We start from the raw sequence: 23936 nt of genomic DNA, 5'->3' as shown, positions 1-23936 counted from the left end.
GGTGAATTTCTAAAGTTGGAATAGGGGATCTAGAAATCGCTCTGGCCCTATTTCACCAAAACTCAGATACCCTATAAAATACAAAACCTTTACCTGTTTTGCTTATTCCATATGAAAATAGACACAACGAGATTTAATTTCATATATTATTCACCACCAACCCATGTCTCTACAATTTCTTGTGATTTTTCAAAATCCCATTATTTCTGATACTTGAATCTGTTTTTAAGTTACTTTCACATTTTTCTTAGTTTTCATGTGATAGTTACTACTTAATCATACATACTATTAAACATGCATATCATCAGCCACTCTATTAGCTAATTACTAGCAAGTATTTACACATCATTCATTGATCATATCATATCAAAACAAACCAAGTTCCTATACATGCCATACACAAAACGAAACATCTAACTATACCAATGTGATTTCTTCGATAGTGTGATCAGGTCTCCGATGTTTCCTTCGATCCCTGAGTGGCTTGATAAAAACTATAAGAAAAGAAAATAAAGAGAGTAAGAACTAGGCTTAGTAAGCTTACAAGCAAATAAATTACAACATTCAACATAATGAATAATTATACATAATGTCACCTAGCCTCATAAACTTTCTTTACTTCTCATTTTCTGCCTTCTTCTTTTTTCACTTACCTTCTTTCTTACCTAACCTTTCACTATTCATAAATATAATCTACCTTCCCTTTTGCTAATAATCCACTGTAATTTAACGTGTACAATGACCCGTTGAACCACTCAGAATACTAAGGATACTAGGGTCGTTCCTGTCTATCAATATCCTGCCAATACCATGTCTTCGACATGGACTTACATGAATTATTCCTGTCTCCAATGCCATATATATATATAATATGGGCTTACATGGCTCATTCCTATCTCCAAAGCCATATAACTGATATGGACTTACATGGCTCACTTCTGTCCTGTCCTGTCCTGTCAAACCCAATATCCTAACATTCATAAGGTTCAAACGGGGCTTCCTAATGTTTTTTCTCTGTCACTTCGCCTTTAATTCAACTTTAAATATTCAAAGAAAATAAGTATATAAATGCTGGAAATTGAAAATAATAATGTAAAATAAAATAATATTGCATTTATTTACTGTAAACTTACCTCGATACAAAATGTGACTAAACTATACAATTTAGTCCTTTACTTTTTCTTTTCCCCGATCTACTCTCGAATTTCGCTCTTCTTGATTATAGAGCTTGAAAGCTTGAAACAAACCCTAGCTATGGAGAACCCTTGAAATTTCGTGCTAATGAAGAAGATGATGAATTTGTGTTATTTTTCCCTTTTTATTTCATTTAATATCCAAATGACCAAAATGCCCTTCCTTATTAAACTTTCAAAAATTCCATCCATGTTCTATTTTGTCCATGAACTAAGAAATTGGTCAAATTGTTATTTAAACCCTCCTAATTAATATTCCAAAGCAATTTCATACTAAAAACTTCTAGAATGCAAGTTTTGCAAATTATTCGATTTAGTCCCTAATCTCAACTTAAGCACTTTATGCATAGAGTTTCATCACGAATTTTCACACAATCATGCAATCATATCATGAACCTCAAAATAATAATAAAATAAATTTTTCTACCTTGGATTTGTGGTTTCGCAACCACTGTTCCGTTTAGGCCCTATTTCGGGATGTTACATCTGATACCAATAAAATGTAACACTCCTAACTCATATCCTCGCCGGAATAGGGTCATAAGACATTACAGAATGATAACACAATTCTGAACAGTTATATATATATACATGAATAAATTCTGAAGATCGGTCAAATTTATTTCATAAACTAACAAAACTCTTAAAATTTGAAAACATTTCACATCTCATGTTTATGCAGTTATATCACTTATAAGCAATAAAATATAATATATCATTGAAAATATTTAGCTTATGCCGATATAACAAGGATAAAATATAAACTCTAATGAACATCTAATTAATATAATGCATAAGTATATATATATTGGCTGTTAAACTAATACTTAAAAAAATCAAATATTGATATATTATACAAATTACTCTCTCTATAAATATATACAAGTAACTAACAAAATTATTACATAGTATCTATTCGAAGAACAACCATGTAACACCCCGAACCCGAAACCGACACCGGAGTCGAACACGAGGTGTTAACTGGCTTTAACCCCTTACAAAATTTATTTTCCAGACACTGCCCAATCTGTGTACTAGTCATTTTAAAAATCATATCTTGAGTTTCGTAACTCGAAAATCAGTTTCGTAATTTTTCCCAGAAACTAGACTCATGTGCCCATCTATGTATATTTTCTAGAATTTTTGGTTGGGCCAATTAGTATAGTTTATTAGTCAAAGTCCCCCAAGTTGCAGGGGTCGACTACACTGACCTTTGCCCATTACGACTTGGATATCTCCCTGCACGGGGCTTCAATACTGTTGCCGTTTGTTTCTATGAAAACTAGACTCAGAGAGGAATCTGTACATATATGGTACGACCCCTAATTATCTCTGGTTAATTTATAATGAATTTCCAAAGTCGGAGCAGGGATTCCAGAAACCGTTCTGGCCCTGTCCCACTAAAATCTGAATATCTCTTAATATACAGCCCATATGATCTTTTCGTTACTTCCTCATGAAAGCAGACTCATCAAGCTTCGATTACATAATTTATTCATCAATTAATTCCACTCCCACTATTTTTAGTGATTTTTCAATCTCGTGACACTGTTGCTGCCAGCATCTGTTACGAAAGTAACTAGGTCCATTTCATGCCTACCCTTGATCCACTTCAATCTAACATTCGTGCCATTTTCGCATGGCTTAAAGTTTACATGCCATAATTCAAACACAACGTACTAGCTTATACATGCCAAAATGATCTTCTAAACACACTAAGAAGAAAGTACCAAAACTTGCTATCCGGTGTGATGACTTCGATGACGGCCCGACCCCGCAATAATAGATGAGTCCAAGCAACCTATAATGGGTGACAAGGAAACATCGAGTGAGTTTATAACTCAGTAAGTCATAAGCAATGCACTACCATCTATCAACAACATTATCACCAGAGGAAACAAAATGGAACGAGACAATTTACTCCATCCATACCGAACCATACCATAGTTCCTCCAACCTATCAATTCAATTTCATATCAATTCATGCATTCACATTCTATATACTCATCAATAGGACATTGAAGCAATTTCACAAATCGATTTATTTTCGTTACAATCAAACGACTATACGGCCTTTCACCCATCCTACGATAAATTTTATGTACGTGACTTCAAGTATATTTGTCACATAGGTTCGAACTTACCGAGCTCAACACCAAGTATAAGCATAGCACCTATTAGCCACGTACTCAAGACACTTACCCGACCCGCTGTCCGCGATCGACTCAATAGTGTCGCACACATAGTGTCCATAATGATTCACGAATGTATATTGAGCCCGCACACTCAGTGCTATATAATCAACTCGCACACTTAGTGCCACAGAATCAAATCGCACACTTAGTGCTACATAGTCAGACTCGCACACTTAGTGCCGCATGGTCAATTCGCACGCTTAGTGCATCATATTCATTTCGCACACTTAGTGCAACATAGTCGAATCGCACACTTAGTGCTGTACAATTTAATCCCGCGCACTTAGCGCCAATCTCATGGTCATAAATGGTTATCCCGCACGTTTAGTGCCGAGATCAACAACTCAGTACATTTTACCTCTTTTCATTCATTCAACAATTTCATCATCACATACGTACATGCAAATATATATATATGTATATTTATTCATTCCAATCAGCATCAATACATACACATTATGACCATTTGAAATAATACCCACTACATGCTTAATGACTTACCTCGTGTTGGGTAAGATGGTTCCAACTCGGCTACTCGATAACCTTTTCTTTGCCTTTGCTCGATTCACCTCCTTTAGCTCCTTGAGCTAAATCAATAATTTAACTAGTTTAACCACTTTGCTAAATATTTACAATCCAATTTCACATGTATATGTATGTTAGTATATTCGGCTAATAACCTCATGCAACTACCATGTCATCAAAAATCTAATCACACATGCACATGCATTAGGTAAGTTACCTTTGCTAATTTTAAACCCAACATCACACAAGCTCTCAAGAGATGGCCGAATGCCTCTTTTGCTACCCAACTAATCATTCAACAATTCCATCATTGGTCAAGCACATATTCGGCTAAAGAAATGGCAATTTTAGCAACCTTCGATTTAGTACTTAACCTTTACCACATATCAAATAACTCATTTCCTTACTCATGTGACCACGTATATTCGGTCATGCATACACACATAAAATCAATTTGGAGACTCTATCAATCCAACATACATTCGGCACCTTCATCCACCATTCTACCAAGCATGTAATATTCAAACACAACCAAACTCACATTCGGCCCTAGCTCATAACAAGGTAGCCGATTCTCCCTTTTTTTTTTTTATAGTTCAAACACTCCTCTATCATCATTCACCTAACTTTAACATGAAACAACCAAACTCACCATTTCTCATCCAAATAACATGAACAACAACCATTCCTTGAACACTTTCTCATGACCGATTGCTCATGTTATCAACAAGATTCAAGATTTGAACATGGGCTATTTAAAACATGCATGCATCTCAAAGACAACATCAAACATACCTTGGTCTAAAGGACCACCTTGGCCGAATCTTGCTTCCTCTTCTTCCTCTAGTTAGAACAATTGCAAAAGAAAGAAAATATGAACACTCCTTCTTCCCTCCTTATTAAGCATTCAAACTCCCTCATTTTTCATGCCACAACATCAAACACTCTCCCTAAGCAAGCAATGGCCGAATCCCTCCCAAGTTCTTTTCTCCCCTTCTTTTTTCTTGGTTTTTCGGCTAGGTGATGGCAAGTATGACACCCATTTTTTTTTTGTTCCCTTTTCTATTATTAATCCCATCATTTGTTCACCAAAGAAACATTTTAAATTAGAATGAGTGGAGCATTATCACTCCTTGGCCGGCCACCATGAATTTTATGGGCAAATTGACATGCAAAGCCATGCTTCCTCAACCTATTATTAATTAATCCTTATAATTCATCTATCATCTTTCCTAACTTCGTCAACTAGGTCCTTTTTGAATGAATTCACAATCCTAATGCTAACATTAAGCATTTAATTTCTCATACATTCATTGTCACACAACAATTTATGCAATTAAAACACGAAAATAAATTTTTGGCTCGGTAATGTGGTCTCGAAACCACATTCCGACCAGGGTCTAATTTGGGTTGTCACAAACCACATGAGTCACATATATTTTTTTTAATATTTTTTTAATAGTCCAATATTTATACATGCTATAATCATATAATGGCTCATTCATAAAACTAATCTCTATGACTTTATTGAATGTTACGTCATGGTGATTGAATATAATTACAACAAAGTACCTATTTATAATATCTATCAATCAATATAAATTATACTCGATTTACCATTCATCTCAACTCTATCATTTATCTTGCAAGTATTTAATTTAAATAATATATATCAAACCATCTCAATTTGTAACACCCCAAACCCAGCCTGGAAGTTGGGCTCGAATCTGGCGTGTCACATTGAAGTGTTTTTCAAAAACCATGTTTCCATTAAAAACCCTTCTTAATAATTAAAAACTTATACCCTTTTTAAACCTTGTTAGAAAACCTCAGCTGAATAACATTCTTAACAACTTTGTAAAAATCTTGGTAGTTGCGGAAGCTTAATTTAAAAACAATTATGGATACGTGATGTTTTGAACAACAGTAGTTGCTTTGGAAAATCGTGTTCTAATACTAGCAATTATAAGAACAATAAATAAAATTCCAAATTTGAAATCCAGAAAATTACAACGGCTTTACTACAACCCACATAAAAACATTTAAAAGTAATAATCAAAACTGTAACATAAACAGTGTGTGTGGCTTCCTCCGATCCGTCTAAGGCTGGAAATTACCTGAAAGGTTAATAAACAGGGTGAGTTTACGAAAACTCAGTGTGTAACATAACCCAACCATAGCCCAAAACAGATCAAACCTTAGAGTCAGACTTATCTGGGCCTTGGCCCAGTACAGAAATCAGAATGAAACCCATAGGCCCATAGCAGATATAGAACAAATATATCATGAATGCAGAAATCCCAACCCAGAGCCATCCATAACACCCCCGTACCAGCCTTACACCATGTGGGGAGACTACTCGACCCACCCAACCGCTACACACCAAAGAAATTGCAGCGAGGCTGCTAGATATTGTGACAAAGTCACCAGATACAGATATTTTGGCTAGGCCACCAGAACAGATATATGTATGTGGCGAAGCCACTAGATTGCAGCAAGGCTGCCAGATATTGTGACGAAGTCACCAGAACAGATATATGTGGCGAGGCTACCAGATTACAGCGAGGCTGCCAGAACGCTTCCTCCATCAATATAAACCCATGTCCCATGCAACAGAAATAATATGTCATGGCATACGTATACAGAAACAGAACATCATGCTTTTCAGGAAAAAAAATAACCCTAGGGGTAAAATCATAATTTTGCATGCATAAGGGTATTTCAATAATTATTACCTATTGCTAGGGTTTCATGCTCATTCTAACATTTACCAAGTAATCAGAAGTACTTACCTCGTCTTCTTACCATAGTGGGCCCGTTGGCCCATTGGCCCGTTTTCGGCCCATTAAGCAAAAAATATCGTTGTGCACAAAAATGCACACTCTGCACTCTAATCATCCAAATGCACCATATTCATTAACAACTGTCTCACGAGCGCTTGAATGCTCGCGAGTTCACAAAATACCAATGTTGTTTACACCCCTGGTTGATGACGATTAATGACGATATCTCCCACGCGATAATCCTACAATCGATCACTAACACATTAGACTTACGAATTAACGATAACTAACATAAATCCACGTCAACTAACCCAATCATCACACAAGTTAGTTATTTACGCACGAGGGGAAAAATAGTCATTTTACCCTCCAAGGGTAAATCGATAGTCCTACCCTACAGGGGTATTTTAGTAATTCTACAACTTATCCACTTGGGCCTATGGACCCATTGGGACCACATGGCCCATTTCAGCCCATCGTGGCCCGAAATAGCCGTCCTACTGCTAGAGTAATGAGAAATACACACCTGTTAGGAGACTGCAGTTAATCCGTGCTCCAAACACTCTTAGCTGACGCCCAACCCAAACGAGCACGTCACAAAGCGAAAGGGATCAACCAAGAAGGGTATGCCTACTCTCCTCATGGTTCTCTCTATTTAAAGCCAGCTTTGCATCCACTCTTATGTTAGCTTCCCGATGTGGGATCCCTCTATCACCAGAGTTTAAAACCAACACCAACTCTTGCCGTCCCCACATAGCAAAATAATCAACCTTCCCGTGCCAAGGGATTCGAACCAAAGTCCTCTCAGATACCAACTCACGCCACCACCACTAGGCCATCAACTCATTTGTGTCATAAATCCAACACATTAAACTTTAAAGAGCACCTACTTGCTCCCAGATTAATTGAAAAGAAAAACCAAAATATATTGCAAGAGCCAAGACTTGAACCTTGGACCCCTTGTTTCCTCTATGGCGTCACTTCCTTGTCCCCTAAGTGGCGCCACCTTGCCATTACACCACACTCCTTTTTATGGCACAATTTCCCCAACAATATTCTTAAGGACTACCTACTACACCCAGGGTTTAATTCACCTTAAACCAAAATTTTTGCTAGAGTCCATAATTGAACCCAGGACTTTTCCAACACTTCTCAGCACATTTAACCACTGAAACAAGTGAGACAGCCCTAATTTGACCCTAGTCGAGAAGTGGTTTCGGGAACACAAAAATCGAGTCATAAAAAAATTAACTATTAAATTCTGTGTTTATTATATGTGTAAATGCATGTGTGAAAGTTTCATGCTTTGATCTGGTCATTTATATGTGAAATTTATAAGATAGGACTCATGTGATAAAACTTGAAAATGTGATAGGTAAATTTTAAAGTATCAGATAATGCATGAAATGATGACATGAGGGATTTGTATGTCAAATGGACCAATTTTGTTTAGTGGCCGGCCATAAATGATTGTTGATGTATAATATATGTTTTATTATACTATTATAATAAGTGATGGCTTTATTTTTTTAAAGAAATTAATTAGTAAAACAATAAAAGACGAAAAAATAGATGTTCATCTTCCTTCTTGATTGCCAAATTTGGGAAAGAAAATATTGAAGAAAGAAAAGGGGGAAGACTTTCGGTCATTTGAATGCTTAAGAAGGTTAGTATATTGTGTTAAAGTTGTGAAATTTTAGCTTGTTTTAGGTTAATTATCATGGTTCTTATTTAGCCCATGCTAAATTTTTAAAGTTTGATGGATGGATGGAGCATTCGGCTATGGTTATTAAAGAAGGAATTTGATTATTTCCTTTAAGTTTTGATGAAGAATGCGTTGAGGAAAGAAATTGATCTTGCTAAAAATATGAATTTTTAATGCTCACATATGTAATAGCCAAAAATAAAAAATGCTTGATGTCTTGAACAAATGTTGTTTCGATGTGTTGAATTAAGTAAATTAGATGTTTGAACACTTAAGGATTCGGCATTGTTCAAGATTTTTTTTAGAATGTGATTTTGAATGATATGAGTAATGTTATGCATAGGTTTCGGCTTTGATAAGTAAAAATATAATGGTGGCTTAAGTTGAATAACACTCGGCTAAGGATTATAAATGTTAGCTAATTCGGCATAAAAGTATAGGTGACAACTACTTTGTATTTGAAGTTTTGAAGAATATGTAGGGTTTAATTAAGTGATGAAGGTTAAATTTTTAAATTTGGTTAAATTAGGCATTCGGCATTACTTATGACATCGGATATGAGTGTATGAAAGATTAAGTTTGAGTAGTTAAGTACATTAAAATAGTTGATGATTTGAGTACTACTTATGGTTGATTCGATTATGGTCTTTGCATGAGTAAAGTGATATTATGTGCATATATGCTAAGGAATATTCATCTATGTTATAAAATTTATAAAATGAAATGATGTATATGGAATTATGATAAGAGATATATTTTGATTTTGTTACAAATTATAATCCAGCATTTACTCCATGATAAAATACATGAAATTGTATGCAAATTTAGTTTATGAAATTCGAATATGCAAGGTAATAAGTTAGTAAAATGTTCCTTGATAGTTTAGTTTATTAATTAGGAATAAATGTGATTGTCGATTGTAGCCTAGTAATATGTTCGATTATGCATGAGTAGGGCGTATGAATGATGTTTAAATAGCTAGTTTAGTAAGGTCATTTGTACCTTAAATATATGACATATATATATGTATTAAATTAAATTGATTAATTGATAAGTAATTGAACAAAATTCATTTGTTTAAATTAAGCTCAAGAGCAAAGAGGAGCTAATTCAGATAGGGGAAAAGAGAAAGCAATCGAGTAGCCTATCTGCAACTATTCAAAACATCCGAGGTAAGTTTTTGAGTAATGGAACTTAGCTTATGATTTGATAGGATCATGATATATAAGCTTAATATATAAATTGTAACCTAATGTTTCTACTTGAATTAAGTAGTGAGATAAATAATTTGTACATATGACTTGTATCCGAATGCTTATAGAGATCATGTTGAATATTGAAATGAAATCGGGTTCTTTGTATGTGGCTATTGAGCCGAAAGTGAAATTATTGATAAGCATGTTGTGCTTGTGTTTTAGTAAGGTAAATGAACTGCTAATGTATTAAGATATATATATGTGCACGATATTTGAGGATTTTAACCGGGCTAAGACCCGCAGGTCTTGTGTGAGATTTATATCCGGGCTAAGTCCCGAAGGCATTCGTGCTGATATTATATCCGGGTTAAGTCCCGAAGGCATTCGTGCTGGTATTATATTCGGGCTAAGTCCCAAAGGCATTCGTATTGATGTTAAATCTGGGCTAAGTTCCGAAGGCATTTGGGTTGGAAATATGTGATCTTGCTGTAATAATTATAATAAATGGGCTTACAAACCTAAGATGGTCAGGTATGTACCATATATATGTTATAAAATTGATTCGGTTTAAATTGTGATTATTCATTTGGATAGTGTTTTTTTTTCGGCCATTGCATATAGTTGTATGAAGTATATATATAACTTATCCAGGATATATGAATTTTGATTCAAGTGAAAATATGTTAAGATTGGCTCTGAGTATGTAAGTACATTGCTTGAAGTATGAAGGAACATGAACATGTGAATATGCGTATATGTATTTATTTAGCCTTGAAATTGGATGAGATGTATTCGGCTAAATAGTGAAGTTAGTTGAATAAAAAGAAGTTATCTATGTGATATGAATTGATGTTTAAGGAATAAATTAAAATGACAGGCATGAACAATAGTAGTATATTTAGACATGTTTATATTAGGTCAAAGAAAAGATGATAAGCATTATGAATGCTACGCCTTAATTTTTAATGATTTCATTACTTAAAACTTACTAAGCATAGAAATGCTTACTATGTTGCTTTAATCCTCTGTTTTATAGATCTTGTTCGTTAGCTAAGGTTACGGGGATCCCAAAGTCGAGCCGTCCACACTATCTAAGCCCATTCGGTACTCTAGTAGTTAAACTTCGATAATGGCATGTATAGGCTTCTCTTTTTGTTGTTAAATAAGTATCTTTTTGATGATGTATATATGTATAGCCATGCGAAAATGGCTTGTTAAGTTACTATATGTATTCCATATAGTTAATGTGAATGTGTGTTTGATATTTGATTAATGTTTTTAATGTTTTGATGTGAATTGAACTTAAGAATGAATCAATATGCCCATTATCTTGAGATGACTCTTTTGTATATTGTATAATTGAAAAAAAAATTGGAATTCAGTTTTACAAGTGTGACATCGGGAGTTGTTCAAATATAGTTAAATGAAATTTCGTGCTTGTTTGGTAATACTCTTTAACCCTCCAGCGAGGGGTACGGGTTAGAGGTGTTACATTTTATTGGTATCAGAGCTACGGTTTAGTCGATTCTAGGAGTAACGTAGCACGTATGGGTCTAGCTATACATGCCATTAAGTGTTAATATGATAGTATGATGATTTCTAATAGTTAAAAACATGTTTTCATATAGCAATGGATCCCGATCCCGATCGAGCAGTAGCTGACGATGTTGAGAGTGTAGCGCCTGTTCTCGCATACGGGACCGCCCCTATAGATTCGCAACCTAATGCAAGCAATCAAAATGATGAGGCTAGACAAGCCTTTTATAATGTGATGAATGATTGGTTCAACCAATACATTTGGGCAAATACGGCTGCTCCACAACCCCCACTTCCAACAAATACACCCCCTACACCTATGATACCTCCGGTGATTGATCACAAGAGGATGAATAAGCCCCCGCTAGACAGAATTAGAAAGCATGGAGCTACTGAATTTAAAGTTACAGACAGTGATGATGCCGAGCAAGCTGAGTTTTGGTTGGATAATACTATTCGAGTATTCGATTAACTATCTTGCACACCTGATGAATGCTTGAAATGTGCCATATCTTTGCTACGTGATTCTGCTTATTATTGGTGGAATACATTGGTTTCGGTTGTCCCAAAAGAACGGGTGATGTGGGAATTCTTCTAGACTGAATTCTGAAAAAAATATATTAGTCAGAGGTTCATCAATCAGAAACGAAAAGAATTTCTTGAGCTTAAACAGGGTTCCATGTCCGTTACTAATTATGAACGGAAGTTTGTCAGACTTAGTAAATATGCTCAGGAATGTGTATCATCTGAGCTATTATGTGTAAACATTTTGAAGACGGGCTGAATGAAGATATAAAAATGTTTGTTGGCATTCTTGAAATACGAGAGTTCGTAGTACTTGTCAAGCGAGCTTACAAAGCCGAAGAACTTAGTAAAGAGAAAAGAAAAGCTGATGTTGGAGTTGGAGAATTTCGTAAAAGATCTTTAGGAAAGTCTTTTCAGCAATCATCGAAGAAATTTCGAAATGATTCGGACCGATCAAAGAACACTTTGGGTTTTTCTAGACGAGACCGCGATCGACCCCCTATGAGTACACGAGCCACTTCAGTTGCCAGTGTCGGAAATGATAGACGGGATAGGACCGAGTGCAAATATTGTGGTAAATGGCATTTGGGGAGCTGTAGATTTCATGACCGCTCCTGTTATAAATGCGGATCAGCCGACCACTTTGTTAAAGACTGCCCGAGATTATCCAAACAAAATGTGAACCAAAGTGGGAAACTGAGTACTAATACAGCACGAGGTAGACCACCTAGGAATACGAGGAATGCTAGCGGCGGTCAGAGAGGGTCTAGAGATGCTACAACCAGATTCGAGGCTCGTGCTCCTGCTAGAGCTTATGCTATACGCGCACGCGAGGATGCTTCTTCGCCTGATGTTATTACCGGTACTTTCACTCTCTTTGATACTGATGTGATTGCTTTGATTGACCCTGGTTCTACTCATTCATATGTATGTGAGACTTTAGCATCCAGTAAGACTCTACCTGTTGAGTCTACTGAGTTTGTGATCTAAGTGTCAAATCCCTTGGGTCGATATGTGCTAGTCGACAAAGTGTGCAGGAAATGTCCCCTGATAATCCGAGGTTCTTGTTTTCCGGCCAATTTGATGCTTTTACCGTTTAATGAATTTGATGTTTTTTCTCGGTATGGATTGGTTGACTGTGCATGATGCAGTTGTGAATTGCAAAAGAAAGACTATTGATTTGAGATGTGCAAATGATGAGATAATTCGAGTTGAGTCTACTGATATGAACGGGTTACCAGTAGTAATATCCTCGATGTTGGCTAAAAAGTATGTAAAAAAGGGGTGTGAAGCATATCTTGCGTGCGTACTTGATAGTAAAGAATCAAAAAAGAAGCTTGAATCAGTACCAGTGGTTTGTGAGTATCCAGATATTTTTCCCAAAGAATTACCGGGATTACCACCTGTTCGGGAGGTAGAGTTTGGTATTGAACTTGTGCCTAGGACTACACCAATTTCGATAGCCCCATACCGTATGGCGCCAACAGAATTGAAGGAATTGAAAACTCAGTTACAAGAGTTGACGGATAGAGGTTTCGCTCGACCGAGTTTCTCACCTTGGGGTGCACAAATATTGTTTGTGAAAAAGAAAGACAGAACCATGAGAATGTGTATCGACTATCGTCAATTAAATAAAGTGACAATAAAGAACAAATATCTGTTACAGTGTATTGATGATTTGTTTGATTAGCTGAAGGGAGCATCAGTGTTTTCAAAGATAGATTTGAGATCGGGTTATCATTAGTTGCGAGTTCAAGACTCAGATATATCTAAAACTGCTTTTAGAATGAGATACAGTCACTACGAGTTCTTAGTGATGCCGTTTGGGCTCACTAATGCCCCACGGTATTTATGGATTTGATGAACTGAATTTTCAGGCAGTATTTGGACCGGTTTGTAGTTGTGTTTATAGATGACATCTTGATTTATTCATGCGATGAAACTGAACACGCCGAACACTTGAGATTAGTGTTGCAGATTTTACGGGATAAGCAGTTATATGCTAAGTTTAGTAAATGTGAATTCTGGTTGAGAGAAGTTAGCTTTTTGGGACATGTAGTATCCGCATCGGGCATTCGAGTTGATCCGAACAAAATTTCAGCCATACTTGATTGGAAGCCTCAGAGAAATGTTACTAAAATTCGGAGCTTCTTGGGACTTGCCGATTATTACCAACGATTCATAAAAGGTTTTTCGATGATCACGACACCTTTAACAAAATTGCTGCAAAAAGACGTCAAATTCGAATAGTCAGAAAGGTGTCAGAAAAGTTTCAACCAGCTGAAAACACTTTTGACAGAAGCCCCAGTGTTAGTGCAGCCCAAATCCGGTAAAGAGTTTTTCATTTACAGTGATGCGTCCTTACATGGGCTGGGTTGTGTATTGATGCAAGAGGGTCGGGTTGTAGCTTACGCGTCGAGGCAATTGAAGCCACACGAGAAAAACTATTCGACTCATGATCTCGAATTAGCTGCCATTATATTTGCTTTGAAAATATGGCGACATTACTTGTTTAGAGAGAGATGTCATGTATATTCGGATCATAAAAGCCCCAAATATTTGATGACTCAAAGAGATTTGAATCTGCGACAAAGACGTTGGCTTGAATTGTTGAAAGATTATGAGCTCATCATTGACTATCACCCGGGAAAGGCTAACGTGGTTGCCTATGCTTTAAGTCGTAAGTCACTGTTTGCTTTGCGATCGATGAATGTACACCTGTCCGTTTCATCCGAAAATGTGTTAGTAGCAGAATTAAATGCCAAACCATTATTAACTCATCAAATACGTGAATCCCAAAAAGTCGACGATGAATTGGTTGCTAAACGAGCAGAATGTGCTTCTAATGTGGAATCAAAGTTTCAAATAGATGACAATGATTGTTTGAGGTTCAGAAGTCGATTGTGTGTTCCCAGAAATTCAGAACTTATTTCGATGATTTTGAGTGAGGCTCATAGTAGTCGAATGTCAATCCACCCGGGTAGTACGAAAATGTACAATGATCTAAAACGTCAGTTTTGGTGGCATGGTATGAAACGAGACATTTCTGACTTTGTTTCGAAGTGTTTGATATGTCAACAAGTGAAAGCGAAACATCAAGTGCCTTCAGGGTTACTTCAACTGATTTTGTAACATCAAGCGAATGGAAATGGGATCGAGTCACGATGGATTTTGTAACTAGGTTGCCATTGTCGTCAAGCAAGAAAGATGCGATCTGGGTTGTTGTTGATAGACTGACAAAGTCGGCTCATTTTATTTCCGTATGTACGGATTATTCACTTGACAAACTAGCCGAGTTGTATGTTTCTCAGATTGTGAGGTTACACGGGGTACCTATTTCTGTTGTGTCGGATAGAGATCTGAGATTCACATTACGATTCTGGAAGAAGTTGCAAGAAGCATTGGGTACCAAGTTGCATTTTACCACCGCTTTTCATCCCCAGACTGATGGTCAATCCGAACGAATTATTCAGATACTCGAGGATATGTTGAGATGTTGCATCCTTGAGTTTAGTGGTTCTTGGGAACGGTATGTGCCTTTGATTGAATTCGCTTACAACAATAGTTTTCAATCAAGCATTAAAATGGCACCTTACGAGGCTTTGTACGATCGTAAATGCCGTACATCGTTGTTTTGGACCGAGATTAGTGAAAATAAAATCTTCGGAATTGATTTGATCAAAGATGCTGAACAGAAAATAAAAGTGATCCATGAAAGTCTGAAAGTAGCTTCAGATCGTCAGAAGTCGTATGCAGATTTAAAACGAAAAGACATTGAATATCAAGTCGGAGACAAAGTTTTTCTTAAAGTTTCACCTTGGAAAAAGGTGCTCAGATTTGGCCGTAAGGGCAAATTGAGTCCGAGGTTCATCGGGCCATATGAAATATCCAAACGAATTGGGCCGATAGCATACAGATTTATTCTGCCCCCTGAACTTCAAAAGATTCACAATGTTTTTCATGTTTCGATGCTTCGATGTTATAGATCCGATCCATTGCATGTAATTAGTCCATCAGAGGTTGAGATTCGATCTGATTTGATTTATGAAGAAGAACCGGTTCGTATTTTGGCTCGTGACGTAAAAGAACTACGAAATAAGGAAATCTCATTAGTGAAGGTACTGTGGCTTAAGCATGGAGTTGAAGAAGCTACATGGGAACCTGAAGACTCTATGAAAGATCAATATCCTAACTTATTTACTGGTAAGATTTTCGGGGACGAAAATTTTTTATGTGGGGGAGAGTTGAGACAACCCTAATTTGACCCTAGTCGGAAAGTGGTTTTGGGACCACAAAAATCGAGTCATAAAAATAATTAACTGTTAAATTCTATGTTTATTATATGTGTAAATGCATGTGTGAAAGTTTCATGCTTTGATCTGGTCATTTATATGTGAAATTTATAAGATAGGACTCATGTGATAAAACTTGAAAGTGTGATAGGTAAATTTTAAAGTATCAAATAATGCATGAAATGATGACATGAGGGATTTGCACGTCAAATGGACCAATTTTGTTTAGTGGCCAGCCATAAATGATGGTTGATGTATAATATATGTTTTATTATAATACTATTATAATAAGTGATGGCTTTATTTTTTTAAAGAAATTAATTAGTAAAACAATAAAAGTTGAAAAAAAAATAGACGTTCATCTTTCTTCTTGATTGCCGAATTTGGGAACGAAAATATTGAAGAAAGAAAAGGGGGAAGACTTTCGGTCATTTGAATGCTTAAGAAGGTTAGTATATTGTGTTAAAGTTGTGAAATTTTAGCTTGTTTTAGGTTAATTATCATGGTTCTTACTTAGCCCATGCTAAATTTTTAAATTTTGATGGATGGATGGAACATTCGGCTATGGTTATTAAAGAAGGAATTTGATTATTTCCTTTAAGTTTTGATGAAGAACATGTTGAGGAAAGAAATTGATCTTGCTAAAAATATGAATTTTTAATGCTCATATATGTAATAGCCGAAAACAAAAAAAAATGCTTGATGTCTTGAACAAATGTTGTTTCGATGTGTTGAATTGAGTAAATTAGATGTTTGAACACTTAAGGATTCGGCATTGTTCATGATTTTTTTTAGAATGTGATTTTGAATGATATGAGTAATGTTATGCATAGGTTTCAGCTTTGATAAGTAAAAATATAATGGTGGCTTAAGTTGAATAACACTCGGCTAAGGATTATAAATGTTAGCTAATTCGACATAAGAGTATAGGTGACAACTACTTTGTATTTGAAGTTTTGAAGAATAGGTAGGGTTTAATTAAGTGATGAAGATTAAATTCTTAAATTTGGTTAAATTGGGCATTCGGCATTACTTAGGACATCGGATATGAGTGTATGAAAGATTAAGTTTGAGTAGTTAAGTACATTAAAATAGTTGATGATTTGAGTACTACCTATAGTTGATTCGATTATGGTCTTTGCATGAGTAAAGTGTTATTATGTGCATATATGCTAAGGAATATTCATCTATGTTATAAATTTTATAAAATGAAATAATGTATATGCAATTATGATAAGAGATATATTTTGATTTTGTTACAAATTATAATCCAGCACTTACTCCATGATAAAATACATGAAATTGTATGCAAATTTAGTTTATGAAATTCGAATATGCAAGGTAATAAGTTAGTAAAATGTTCCTTGATAGTTTAGTTTATTAATTGGGAATAAATGTGATTGTCGATTGTAGCCTAGTAATATGTTCGATTATGCATGAGTAGGGCATATGAATGATTTTTAACTAGCTAGTTTAGTAAGGTCATTTGTACCTTAAATATATGATATATATATAGATGTATTAAATTAAATTGATTAACTGATAAGTAATTGAACAAAATTCATTTGTTTAAATTAAGCTCAAGAGCAAAGAGGAGCTAATTCAGATAGGGGAAAGGAGAAAGCAATCGAGTAGCCTATCTGCAACTATTCAAAACATTCGAGGTAAGTTTTTGAGTAATGGAACTTAGCTTATGATTTGATAAAATCATGATATATAAGCTTAATATATAAATTGTAACCTAATGTTTCTACTTGAATTAAGTAGTGAGATAAATAATTTGTACATATGACTTGTATCCGAATGCTTATAGAGATCATGTTGAATATTGAAATGAAATCGAGTTCTTTGTATGTGGTTATTGAGCCGAAAGTGAAATTATTGATAAGCATGTTGTGCTTGTGTTCTAGTAAGGTAAATGAAATGCTAATGTATTAAGATATATATATGTGCACGATATTTGAGGATTTTAACCGGGCTAAGACCCGCAGGCCTTGTGTGAGATTTATATCCGGGCTAAGTCCCGAAGGCATTCGTGCTGATATTATATCCTGATTAAGTCCCGAAGGCATTCGTGCTGGTATTATATCCGGGCTAAGTCCCGAAGGCATTCGTGCTGATATTATATCTGGGCTAAGTCCCGAAGGCATTCTTGCTGATGTTATATCCGGGCTAAGTATCGGAGGCAGTTGGGTTGGAAATATGTGATCTTGCTGTAATAATTCAAATAAATGGGTTCACAAACCTAAGATGGTCAGGTATGTACCATATATATGTTATAAAATTGATTCGGTTTAAATTGTGATTATTCATTTGGATAGTGTTTTTTTTTTGGCCATTGCATATGGTTGTATGAAGTATATATATAACTTATTCAAGATATATGAATTTTGATTCAAGTGAAAATATGTTAAGATTGGCTCTGAGTATGTAAGTATATTGGTTGAAGTATGAAGCATGTGAATATGCGTATATGTATTTATTTAGCCTTGAAATTGGATGAGATGTATTTGGCTAAATAATAAAGTTAGTTGAATAAAAAGAAGTTATCTATGTGATATGAATTGATGTTTAAGGAATAAATTAAAATGACAGGCATGAACAATAGTAGTATATTTAGACATGTTTATATTAGGTCAAAGAAAAGATGATAAGCATTATGAATGCTATGCCTTAATTTTTAATGATTTCATTACTTAAAACTTACTAAGCATAGAAATGCTTACTATGTTGCTTTAATCCTCTGTTTTATAGATCTTGTTCATTAGCTACGGTCTCGGGGATCCCAAAGTCGAGTCGTCCACACTATCTAAGCCCATTCGGTACTCTAGTAGTTAAACTTCGATAATGGCATGTGTGGGCTTGTCTTTTTGTTGTTAAATAAGTATCTTTTTGATGATGTATATATGTATAGCCATGCGAAAATGGCATGTTAAGTTACTATATGTATTCCATATAGTTAATGTGAATGTGTGTTTGATATTTGATTAATGTTTTCAATGTTTTGATGTAAATTGAACTTAAGAATGAATCAATATGCCCATTATCTTGAGATGACTCTTTTGTATATTGTATAACTGAAAAAAAAAATTTGGAATTCGATTTTATAAGTGTGACATCGGGAGTTATTCAAATATAGTTAAATGAAATTTCGTGCTTGTTTGGTAATTCTTTTTAACCCTCCGACGACGGGTACGGGTTAGGGGTGTTACAACAAGCCTTCATTAACAAAATTTACATGCACAACAAAATATTATAAGCTGCCTTCAACCGCTCCCATGCTCAAAGCCCAAATTCAGGGCGTTACACAATTATCTTGCCTATTTTCTCCATCACTAAAGGAAATTAATTTATGCATTTCCACTACCGTACAACCAGGACATGTAGACCAACGTCCATTCAATTACAAAAATATATACTATATCCAAATCAACAAATATGTCAATGAACAAGAACATGTCTTGTACCTTGATTGATATGTCACAAACCTGGATGTATGCATAAGCAATACATGAAGCACCAACAAATTCCCAAACACACATCACATGATGGAGCTAGTCAAATACTTTATTCACAAGCATTATACTCATATATAACCTTAGTCAAACTAAGCACAAATATTTTTAGTAGTCATTATCCACTTCAAGCATATATGTTATTTACCACAACTACCATGCAAATATAGAACGTAGCACTATAACTAAGGTATACTTAAATCTTAAGAAAAATATATAAATGCAAGCATTAATTTATGCCATTTTTGCATAGCTTTTATACAACCATATTTCCAAAATAACCAACTATAAAACCAGCCTATACATGCCATAATTCGAGTTTAGCTTATTAAGTACCAAAGTAGTAGATAGTGTGATGAACTTGGCTGATAGTCCCCGAGCTCGTAGCTTGAATTCAAAATCTATAAAATGAAAACACATATAAAACATAAATTAAGCTATTGAAACTTAGTAAATTATAAGCAAATAAATAACTCATTAATATTGTCCATTTTTTTTTCTAATTAACATTTAACATTATCATTACCATACTTGATCTTGAATTACATTTTCATATTTAAAACAATTTTACCAACAATTTCTTATTTAAGTCGAATATTCATAAGGCTATTTAACATATTTTTTTATCCACTTCCAAACAATTAATCTTAATAAACTATGCATCCAATTACCCACATATTTAAAGGTAAGAATCACACAATAACATCACTTATAAGAATCATATATAAAGCCAAATATACTAAATCATAAGTGCACATACCTAAGAAAAATTTCTATAGTACACGGTTTATACATTCACAAGTCAAATACATATACCACCTACTCATATATTCTTTATTTGCACTGCACAATATTTACAACAAATATTCTTAATATTTACTTACCTTAACTCATGTAAATATCAAATAAATTCTTACCTGAGATTTAACTTGTTTTACAAATCCGATCACAATTTACCTTTGCCCGATGAACCATTCAGAATTGGATAGGACACTTAGATAATTACACAAGTCGTACACTGCCAACGTCTCAGACGTGGTCTTACATGTAGCCACATATTGATGCCACTGTCTCAAACAGGGTCTTACTCGTAAACACATATCGAAACCACATATCGATGCCATGGTCTTACTTGCACACATATATCGTAATCCTATGTCATGACATATGTATCCTAACTATTCCTAAGGTTCATACGGGGCTTTTGGACTTCGTATCTCGATCGAATTGAACTCGAAAGTGTGGTAGCCACTTTTATACATATTCGGCCATAGCAAAATTAAATTCTAACATTCCATAATAGCATATAATTATAACATTAATTTACTAATAAACAGGTCTATTTGCTTATAAACTTACCTCGGATGGTACAAAACGGAATCGGGCGGCTAGTCGATAACTTTCGTTTTTCCTCGATCCAAATCCGATTTCTTTAGTTCTTGATCTAAAAATATTCAAATTAAGCTCATTCAAACATATTTTCATTCAATTTAGTCCAAAAACACATAAATAGGTAAATTACCATTTTACCCCTAACATTTATAATTTTTACAATTTAGTCCCTATTGCACAAAACACAAAATACACAAAATTTCCAATTATCCATGTTTAGCCGAATCTTACCCATTACCATAAAAGTCCATATATTTCATTAATTTCACATTTTAGTCCCTCAAATTATTATTTTTGCAATTAAGTTCTAATTACTCAAAATTATCAAAAATTCCAATACAAAATATGTTAAGCTAAAACATATCTTTCAGTTTTCATCATCAAACCACAAAAATCACAAGCTATCAACAATGGCACAACTCAAAATATTCATCAAAACAAAAAATTTAAGCATGGGTTTTGTAGTACTCGAAGCAACGATCTCAAAAACGTAAAAATTATCAAAAATCGAGCTGAACACTTACTTTCATCTAGCTTGAACAAGGCCGAACCCTACTTTGTTTTCTTTCTTTTTCTTTGTTTTAGTTTCGGTGCAAGGGTGAAGAAATAACATGGATATGGCTTTTTATTTTATAATATAATAACATACATTAACTTATTATTATGTTACCTTTTTTTTTTTAACTTTAGTTAATATATTATAAAATCATCCACTACCGTCCAACATCATATATATAATGGGATAATTTCACCATAAATACTCCCACTTAGAAAGCCATTAACAAATAAGCCCTTTACAAAATAAACTACCCACTTTTCAATTTAGCGATTAAGTCCTTTTATTTAATCGGACACCTAAACGACAAAATTAAATAACGAAAATTTCACAGATATAAATTCACACAAAATAAACATAGAAAATAATTTTTAAATATTTTTCTGACTCAGATTCGTGGTCCCAAAGCCACCGTTCTGATTAGGGTCTAAATCGGGCTGTTACATCTGATTTACTAGATCAGCAGCTATCGCAGGAGGTAGCGGGTTTTCTTGATTTTTAGCCATCTCCTCGGTTGTGGTGGAAATATCATCCTCTTGCTCTTCCTCTGTGTATCTTAGGCTTCGCCTTATTTCTCTTCGGGTTCTGCGAGCTGTGCGATCGATCTCACTGTAAAAAAGTAATGGTCCTGACAGGTTTCTTCTAGTCATACACTATAAAAACCTGCCAGAAGTGAATAAACGAAAAATTAGAAAGTAAATAAAAATTTAAACTGCAATAAAAGTAAAATGTCTAAAGTAATAAAAATTGTCTGTTCCTAATATCTTAGTTCCCCGGTAACGGCGCCAAAAACTTGATCATGTGATGTGATACGTGCAATAAGTTTTATAATTTATGAATGCCCGTTCTCGAAAACTTACTATTATCATGACACAGGCAAGCGTAGCTTATCGAACAGTAGTATAGCTTATGGCAAGACAGGAATGTCGAACCCAAAGGAACTAAAAGTACTAGTATTAACTTTCTTTTTATTATCTAGCCTAAAAATAAAGGGGTTTGTTTTATCTAACTAATTACTAAACTAAGAATGCACAGGAAGTAAATTGGGGAAATAAATTTTGGGAAAATTGAATGATTTGGACAATACCTAAGGGAAAAATCCACCTAGACTTCACTTGTTATTGACTTGAATCAGACGATTTATTCACTTGACTTGATCCGTAGAAATCCTTAAGTTATATTATTATCTCTCTCGAAACTAACAACATCTAACCCTAGGTTGATTAATTGAAATCTCTTTCTAATTAAAACCCCTAGTGTTGCATTAACTCGATCTATGGATTCCCTTATTAGGTTTCACCCTAATCCGGCAAAATTTTGTCACCATATGTTTCACATTAATCTGGCAAAATTATGTCACCTTATCTCTAGGCGTGCAATCAACTCTGCTTAATTATGTTAGATCTACTCTTAGACAGGGACTTTTGCTCCTCTGAATAAGCAAATCAATACTTGAATCAATATTCTGGAATATTAAAGCAAGAATTAAGAACTCATAATTAAGAACAAATCAAATATTTATCATACAATTCAGATAATAATAACAAGATCTGTCTTAGGTTTCATTCTCCTTAGGTATTTAGGGGGTTTAGTTCATATTTATGAAAGAAAACATCTCAAAAGAATAATGATAACAAAATATAAAGAAAACCAAAGAACTCTTGAAGGGAATTGAAGGGAGATCTTCAGTCTTGAAGGTGAATCCGACTTCTGAGATGGATCAATCGGCTTTCTTCGAGTAATTCTTTGCCTCCTACTTTGTGTGCCCCCTCTAATCCTCCTCTAGTGCATTTAAAAAGGCTTTAGAATGCCTAAAAGCCCTCAAGAGTGGCCTTTTCTGAATAGGACTAAACTTGGGCTCGACAGGGGCATGCCCGTGTGACACGCCCATGTTGATTGCTTCAAACTGTGTTCGAGTCTGTTGAATGGAACGGGTGTGTGGTCTGCTCGTGTACGGAAATCCAGGCTGTGTTGATTTTACATGTTGGTCCATTTTCTCCATTTTCGGCCCGTTTCTTGCTCTTTTTACTCCCCTATGCTCACCTAAGTATAAACATGAATTTAAAGGATTAGGAGCATCGAATTCACCAAATCTAAGGAGAAATCATCCATAAATGTGCTAAGCATGGGATAAAAATATGTATAAATAGCGGTTTATCAGATATGCAAGAGATTAGTTCAATTTAATGAGTATGTATGTGCAATAACATGTTTTCTTATTAGAATCTATTTAGTCGATTGAATTGACATAGGGATATGTCAAGAGATGAATGGATTTTTGTATGTGAGTATGTTCAGAAGTTAGCCAATTACCGAGTTACCGTGAATTTATTCGTAGCAATGTAAACATCAGTTTAATAATTCTAAGTTAAAGAAATGTAATTAATTCAACACAAGTATGTTACCTTGATTAAATCTTATTTGAAATCGTGCATTAGAACTCCTCTGTTTTATTTTAATTATTTACTTAGTTTTTTTAAATAGTTTTTGACTATCTTTTAAAACTAAATTATTTTTGCCTCA

Source organism: Gossypium hirsutum, chromosome A11 (assembly GCF_007990345.1).
Source record: "Gossypium hirsutum isolate 1008001.06 chromosome A11, Gossypium_hirsutum_v2.1, whole genome shotgun sequence".
NCBI lineage: Eukaryota > Viridiplantae > Streptophyta > Magnoliopsida > Malvales > Malvaceae > Gossypium > Gossypium hirsutum.
This window is presented reverse-complemented; position numbering follows the sequence as displayed.